Genomic DNA, 8,515 nt, shown 5'->3' on the forward strand with positions numbered 1-8,515 from the left:
CAGGACCCTGAGATCATGACCTGAGCCGAAGGCAGTGGCCTAAACCACTGAGCCACCCAGGCACCCCAAAACACAATTCCTTTTAAAGATAACTTTATCGAGGGACGCCTGGGTGGCTGGTGTTAAGCGTCTGCCTTCAGTTCATGTCCTGATCTCAGGATCCTGGAGATCGAGCCCCACTTTGGGCTTCCCCTGCTCAGCGGAGAGTCTGTTCTCCTTCGACATCTGCCCCTCCCCACTGCTTATGTTCTCTCTCTAGCTCTCGAAGAAATAAATAAGATTGTTTTAAAAATAGCTTTATTGAGGGACGCCTGGGTGGCTCAGTGGATTAAGCCTCTGCCTTCAGCTCAGGTCACGATCTCAGGGTCCTGGGATCGAGCCCCCGCATAGGGCTCTCTGCTCATCGGGGAGCCTGCTTCCCCCTCTCTCTCTGCCTGCCTCTCTGCCTACTTGTGGTCTCTCTCTGTCAAATAAATAAATAAAACCTTAAAAAAAAAAGAAAGAAAAATGTCCTGCACCCATTAGCTGTCATTCTCCTGTCCCATGTCCCCTGAGCCCTAGGCTACCACTAGCCCACCATTCTGGACTTGTGTAAGACCACGGTGTTATATATTATATGTGGTCTTGTTATATGTTATATGTTATATGTGGTGTTTTGTGTCTGACTCCTTTCACTTAGTGTCATGTTTTCAAGACTCACTCTCACTGTGCTGGAGCTTCCTTCCTTCTTGTGGCTAAATCACATTCCATCATCCATGGAGGGACATTTGGGTTGTTTCCACCTTTTTTTAAACGATTTATTTATTATTTTATTTATTTGAGAGAATGGGGGTGGGAATGGGTGGGTGAGGGGGAGGAGCAGAGGGATAGAACCTCAAGCAGACTCTCTACTGGGCACGGAGCCCAACGTAGGGCTCCATCTCGTGATCCCGATACCATGACCTGAGCTGAAATCAAGAGTTGGATGCCTGGGGCGCCTGGTGGCTCAGATGGTTGGAAGTCTGCCTTTGGCTCCGGTCATGATCTCCAGGTCATGGGATCGAGCCCAGTGTCGGGCTCCCAGCTCAGCGGGGAGTCTCTTTCTCCTTCTGTCCCTCCCCTCCCCCACTCGTGCTCTCTGTTTGTCTCTCTCTCAAATGAATAAATAAGATTAAAAAAAAAAAGAGTTGGATGCTTAACCCACTGAGTTACCCAAACACCTCTGGATTGTTTCCGCCTTTGTTGGTTATGAATAATGGTGCTCAGAATATTCAGATACAGGTATTTGTGGTGTATGTGTGGGTACATATCCAGACAGGCCCTATGGTAATTCTAGGCTTAATGCCTTGAGGAAACGCAGGACTGCTTTCCTGGAGGCTGCCCCTGTGTACAACCCGTCCAGCAGTGAATGCGGGAATTTCTCCACAACCTCATGTGAAAACACTTCCTGAGCCCATTTTGCAGATAAGACTTGGGTATCCTGAGGCCAAGCAATGGATAATGGTCCCGCAGCCAGACGCTCGAATGAAGAGTCACGGGTATTTTTTGAGCTCCTGCTGTCTACCAAGCACTGAAGAAAGCAGACAGGAAAACTTGTGATTGTGAGGTGGGGCATGGAGAGGACCCACATGGTTCAAAATAAGAAGTTATAAAGCTTAATGTAAGGTACACAAATCTGGAGAACTGTGCGGGACTAAGGGACTTGTACTAAGTTGCAATCAATTTCTACGACGTCTGGATGTTTTTACACTAAGCGTGGGTGACTTTTTTTTTTTTTAAAGATTTTATTCATTTATCTGACAGACAGAGATCACAAGGAGGCAGAGAGGCAGGCAGAGAGAGAGGAAGGGAAGCAGGCTCCCCGCTGAGCAGAGAGCCCGATGCGGGGCTCGATCCCAGGACCCTGAGATCATGACCTGAGCTGAAGGCAGAGGCTTTAACCCGCTGAGCCACCCAGGCGCCCCAGCGTGGGTTACTTTTAATGCTCTTTTAAAATCGTGGTAAAATATTTATCAGATAAAATTGGCCATTTGAACTAATTTTAAGTGTGTAATTCTGTGGCGTTAATTACATTCACAGCGCTGTGCCACCACACCCCATTTCCAAAATTTTTCATCGCCCCAAGCAGTTCTGCTCTCCTGTAGCAATGACTTCCCATTCTCTGCGCTCCCCCTCTCTTCTGCCCCGTCTCTGTAAGCCAGCCTCTTCTAGGTATTCATATCTGTGACATTATATAGCACAGTCTACTTGTGTGATGAAAAATGGCCAGATTTCATTTTGGTTTTTAAATCTTTTTTCTTTTTTTCCTTTTTTTAGAGAGAGAGTGCAAGCAAGCGGGGGAGGGACAGAGGGAAATGGAGAGAGAGAATCCCAAGCAGGCTCCAAGATCAGCAGCGTGGTGTCTGATGTGTGGCTCGATCTCTGGACCCCAAGCTCATGACCTGAGCCAAAACCAAGAGTCGGACACCTAACGCACTGAGCCAGCCCGGGCTCCTCTTCTTCTTCTTCTTCTCCTTCTTCTTCTTCTCCTTCTTCTTCTTCTTCTTCTTCTTCTTCTTCTTCTTCTTCTTCTTCTTCTTCTCCTTCTCCTTCTCCTTCTCCTTCTCCTTCTTCTTCTTTTAAAAATATTTATTTATTCGACAGAGAAAGATCACAAGCAGGCAGAAAGGCAGGCAGGGGTTGGGGTGAAGCAAGCTCCCCATTAAGCAAGGAGCCCAATGCAGGATTCGATCCCAGGACCCCGAGACCATGACCTGAGCCAAAGGCGAGGCTTAACCCACAGAGCCCCCAGCTGCCCCTTCATTTTTTTTTTTTTTTAATAAAAGAACCTAGGCCCTTGTGTGGGTATTAAGGAGGGCATGTATTGCATGGAGCACTGGGTGTGGTGCATAAACAATGAATCTTGGAACACTGAAAAAATTTTAAAAAATTAAAAAAATAAAAAGGAGTTAGGCCTTGGTGCGAGCTGTTACACCTGCCCACATTAAACACATAAAAGTGTCAGGTGAGGGCACCTGGGGGCCTCAGTTCGTTAAGCATCTGCTTTCTTCTCAGCATATGATCCCAAGGTCCTGGGATCAAGCCCCGCATTGGGCTCCTTGCTCAACAGGGAGCCTGCTTCTCCCTCTCCCTCTGCCCCGTCCCCGCCCCCCACTTGTGCACGCTCTCTCTCTCTCCCAAATACATAAATAAAATCATTTTAAAAAAGCGTCAGGTGATGTCTCGATGGTCTTCAGGTGTTAGAAGGGCTGAAGATGAAGGGTCAGAGGCCACCACAGGCAGACTCCAGAAGCCAGGCCCAGGAGGAGGAGACAGCTGTTTGGATATAAGGCCAGAATTCCAATGGGACAGCTGGAGGGTCAATGTCCCCTTTGGCTCAGGGACATCTGAGCACTTCCAGGCCCAAGGAATAAGGGGCTCACACTGGGGTCCACCAATAATGGACCAGGTTGCTTTGTTGGGTAGTGAGATCCTTGTCATCCCGGATCCAATGTTGTAATTGTCTGTTTACACGTCTGGGTCCCTCGAGTATCTGAGTCTGTGACGGGAGGGATAGCGACCGTTTGGTTTGGTATAGCGGTTGGTATCCACTGGGCGCTCAATGGATGCTCCCTGAATGAAAAGTTGGATGCATTAGTGAACAGGCAGATTCCACCCATCGGGAAGGAGCCCCTGACTTTGGGCTCAGAAGACAGCTTCAGATCTTAGTAGTGTGGCCTGGAACGTAAGGTTGCCCCCCACCATGCCCGCAGATTGTCGACATAAAACGGAAGAACGAGAGCGCCCGCCTCCAGAGACAGAAGAGGAGATCCTGGTGAGTTAAACACTGGTACAGAGTAAGGGCTCCAAGAATCGGACACACCAACTCCCTCGGTTCTTTTAAGAGACAATGACAGAAAAACAGTTGGCCTGCGGCCTGCAGAGGGAATTCCAATGCTGGGTTGGATTGTTTTCCAGGATCCCTGAGATCATAGTGGAGTTTTGGGCCAGAGCTGTTTTCTGTTTCTGTAAATTTCTCTCACTTCTGTGGTCAAAGATTAGGTCGTGGTTTTCTAATATTGCAAAACCCCCACCAGGCAGCAAGGAGCATCCGCTGAGATGGCGAGAAAACCCTTCCAAGAATATAGTGGTCCTGGTTGAAGACGGCACCTGTCATTCAGCCTGGGCACCTGTCCTTCGGTCCCCTGGGGTCTCCTTTTACAATCATAGCATTCTTTCATTTTCTTAAAAACAGTTTTTTTCCTGGGACACCTGGGTGGCACAGTTGGTCAAGCGACCAGGTCTCGGTTTTGGCTCAGGTAGTGATCTCAGGGTTGTGAGATCAAGCCCCCTGTCAGCTCCCCACTCAGCGTGGAGTCTGCTTGGGATTCTCTCTCTCCTTCCCTCTGCCCCCCCTTCCTGGCGCTCTCTATCTCTCTCAAATAAATAAACAAATCTTCCAAAAAAAAAACCCCACAATTTTTTTCCTGCACACCAAAGGAATACATACTCATCATAGGCAATTTGAGAACATTTTCAGAAAAGACCACGTAGGAAAAAAAACTTGTTGTTCAACCGCTCACCAATGCTGATGCTTTTGTGACTTTCATTCTGGTCGTTTTTCTCTACAGAACAGGTATCTGCTCTGTTCTTTTCAAATGTTATGGGGGTGGGGGCTCCTGGGTGGCTCAGTGGGTTACGCCTCTGCCTTCTGCTCAGGTCTTGATCTCAGGGTCCTGAGATCGGGCCCTGCATCGGGCTCTCTGCTCAGCGGGGAGCCTGCTTCCCTTCCTCTCTCTCTGCCTGCCTCTCTGTCTACTTGTGATCTCTCTATCAAATAAATAAATAAAATTTTTAAAAATTAAAAAAAAAGTTATGCTTGTTCTAAGAACCCAACTCTGGAATCTGCTGCGTTGGGATAGTTTTCCCACACCATTGAACTTCCAAGGCTGTGATGGATTCTATATATATATATTTTTAAAGATTTTATTTATCTATTTGGCAGAGAGAGATCACAAGTAGGAAGAGAGGCAGACAGAGAGAGAGGGGGAAGCAGGCTCCCCGCTGAGCAGAGAGCCCGATGCAGGGCCCGATCCCAGGACCCTGAGATCAAGACCTGAGCAGAAGGCAGAGGCTTAACCCACTGAGCCACCCAGGCGCCCCTGGATTCTATATTTTATAAAATTTTTTTAAAGATTTTATTTATTTGACAGACAGAGATCACAAGTAGGCAGAGAGGCAGGCAGAGAGAGAGAGGAAGGGAAGCAGGCTCTTCACTGAGCAGAGAGCCCAATGTGGGGCTTGATCCCAGGAGGCTGGGATCATGACCCGAGCCGGAGGCAGAGGCTTTAACCCACTGAGCCACCCAGATGCCCCTGGATTCTATATTTTAACGTAAGAAAGACTATGTGTATATCCTCATGGTAGAGAGCTGGAGGGGGGTCCTGCAACCACCAAAAGGTCTATGTGGTGGTTAAGATTGAGACCCTGGGATCAAAGTCTGACTTTCACCACTTTCGATATGTGACATCACCAAGGTGTTTAGACTTTCATGCCTCAGTTTATCCATCTGAAAAATGGGGATTTATGATTTCATTTATCTCAAAACAACCCTGGGACCCCCATTGAATAACTAGCAGAGATTTCCACGTTCTTTCTTAGAGATTTCATTTATTTATTTGAGGGAGAGAGTGAGCACCAGTGGGGGGGGGGGAGGGGCAGAAGGAGAAGGAGAAGCAGACTCCCTGCTGAGCACAGAGCCCCACATGGGGCTGGATCCCAGGACCCTGGGATCATGATGGGGGAGAGCAGAGGGAGAGTATCTCAGGCAGACTCGACTGAGCACGGAGCCCAACACGGGGCTCCAAGTCATGACCCTGATACCTGATCTGAGCTGAAATCAAGAGTCAGATGCTTAACCAACTGAGCCATTCAGGCGCCCCAAGATTTCCATTTTCTTTCTTTCTTTTTTTTTTTTTAAGATTTTGTTTATCTGACAGACAGAGATCACAAGCAGGCAGAGAGGCAGGCAGAGGGAGAGGGGGAAGCAGGCTCCCCACGGACCAGAGGAACATACCACACTGCCTTCCCAGCAAGTTATAAAAAATCATACCTATGGTACTATATTTTTTACACAAAGTTACAAAACATGCTTGTCTGCTTTGTCATGATTTACTTGTCCCATTTAGAAGGCATATGTGTTTTATGGAATTTTCTGCATTTGGGTTCCATTTCCTCATTTTAAAAAAGACTTAAAAAAAAAAGTCAAATTACGCAAATGAGTTTGGAGCAAAAAACAGGTGCCACCACCAGTGTTTTCTTTTAAAATTTTATTTATTTATTTATTTGTGGGGGGAGGAGTAGAGGGAGAAGGAGAGAAAGAATCCCAGTCAGACCCCCTGCTGAGCATGCAGCCAGGCACGGGGCTCGATCTCACCACCCATGAGATCATGAATGAAGCCAAAATCAGGAGTAAGATGCTTAACTGTCTGAGCTACACAGGCACCCCTTCTTTTTCTTTTTTTTTTAATTAATGAGTTTACTTTTTTTTTTTAACTTTTAGGCTTGAAGACTAATTGAATGTAAAGCACAGAGAGTTACTACATGTCTCCTCTCTCCCCAACCTGCAGCTTGCCCTATTATTAACATCTTGCATTAGTGATCAATTACTTACAACCGATGGACCAATATTGATAAATGAAGGTAAAACGATGTTCTTATGGATGGAACCTGATCCAATATGACTGGTGTCCTCATAGGAAGGGTTAAGAGGCTGTCTGGGTGGCTCAGTCTATTAGGTGTCTGACTTCGGTACAGGTCATAATCTCAGGGTCCTGGGATCAAGCCCCTGTCCCTCCACTCAGCGGGGAGTTTGCTGGTCCCTCTGCCCCTCCCCCTGCCTGTGCTCTCTCTCAAATAAATAAATACAATCTTTTTTTTTCTTTTTAAAAAAATTTTTTATTAACATATAATGTATTATTAGGCCCAGGGGTACAGGTCTGTGAATCGCCAGGTTTACACACTTCACAGCACCCTCCAAATCTTTTTTTTTTTTTTTAATATTAAAAGACAGTTTCTCCCAGAGGGAAGACCACGTGAAGACACATAGAAAAGATGTCCATCGGCAAGCCAAGGAGAGAGACCTCAGGAAAAACCGACCTTTTGTTCCTGCTTTCTTTCCAGACTTTTGTATTGGGTAGTATTTTCTGACTTCTCATCTCTGCCCCCAGTGATTATTACTAAAATAACTTGACACATAAAATGGCCTCTTGTTAGGGTCGGATCCAGGTTTTGTAGGACCTAAATGCACAAATATATCAATGCTGTTGATTTTACATGAACAATCAACCAGGTGAACCTATCCCCTGAGGCCCCTGTTGGTGGGCTCAGCATAATGGGATACTGGGGGGTGGAGGCACCAACGTGTGTTCATTTAAGATGCTTGATTTTCTTAGTTATGGTGCTTTTGAAAAACATTTCCTAGGGACACCTTAGGGGCTCAGTTGGTTAAGCATCTGCCTTTGGATCAGATCGTGATCTCAAGGACCTGGGATGGAGCTCTGCATTGGGCTCCCTGCTCAGTGCGGAGTCAACTCCTCCCTCTCCCTCTGCCCTTCCCCCAACTCATGCTCTCTTCCTCTCCCTCAAATAAATAAATAAAACCTTAAAAACAAAATCTCCTAAAATATAACAAAGGAGACCAGGCGGGGGGGGGGGGATGATTTAGGACTATCTTAACACACCTTAAGCTCTATTATTAAGCAAATATTGGAGTAGTTCTATTTCTACAATAATGTTTAAATGTTTTCCTAATGGCGCTGTAGCTTCCCTTCAAGAGCAGCTTTTCACGGTTTTCTAGGACCTCTGAACTATCACTGATAGATTGCACTACTTTTCTCTGTTTGGTTTTTTTGCCAAGCATCTGACATTTTACAATTCGTCGGATGCTTGTACAATTTGTAATTCGCCAGATGCCTGCACAATTCTGTTTCTTCGCACCAATTCAGTTGGCGTCGGTTAGGGGGACTTGCAGGGTGCGTCACAGACACACTCCATCTCATCCTGCTGACCCCGGTGGGTCTGGGGCACCCAGGCGCTCTTGGAGGTGCCTTGGCTGGGAGACTCTAGTAGGGGCGCACGTACGGTCGCGCTTTCCGCTGATGGCCGCCAGGGGACGCGAGAGGCCGAGACGCACGCTTGGTCCTCGCCGGTAGGGCGGGGTGGGGCGGGGCGGGGGCGGGGCTGCCGCGGGGGCGGGGCTTGGAGGCGGTACCACAGGCCTTGGCAGGGTCAGCTCTCCTTCAGCCTCCAGTGAGCCTCTCATCCTCCCCGCCCTTATTAATTTTTTTAATAATTATTATTTATTTATTTATTTATTTATTTATTTATTTATTTATTCATTTGTCAGACAGAGATCACAAGTAGGCAGAGAGGCAGAAAGACAGAGAGAGGAGGAAGCAGGCTCCCTGCCAAGCAGAGAACCCGATGTGGCGCTTGATCCCAATCAGGGCCTGAGCGGAAGGCAGAGGCTTTAGCCCACTAAGCCACCCAGGTGCCC

This window comes from Meles meles, chromosome 20, assembly GCF_922984935.1.
Source record: "Meles meles chromosome 20, mMelMel3.1 paternal haplotype, whole genome shotgun sequence".
NCBI lineage: Eukaryota > Metazoa > Chordata > Mammalia > Carnivora > Mustelidae > Meles > Meles meles.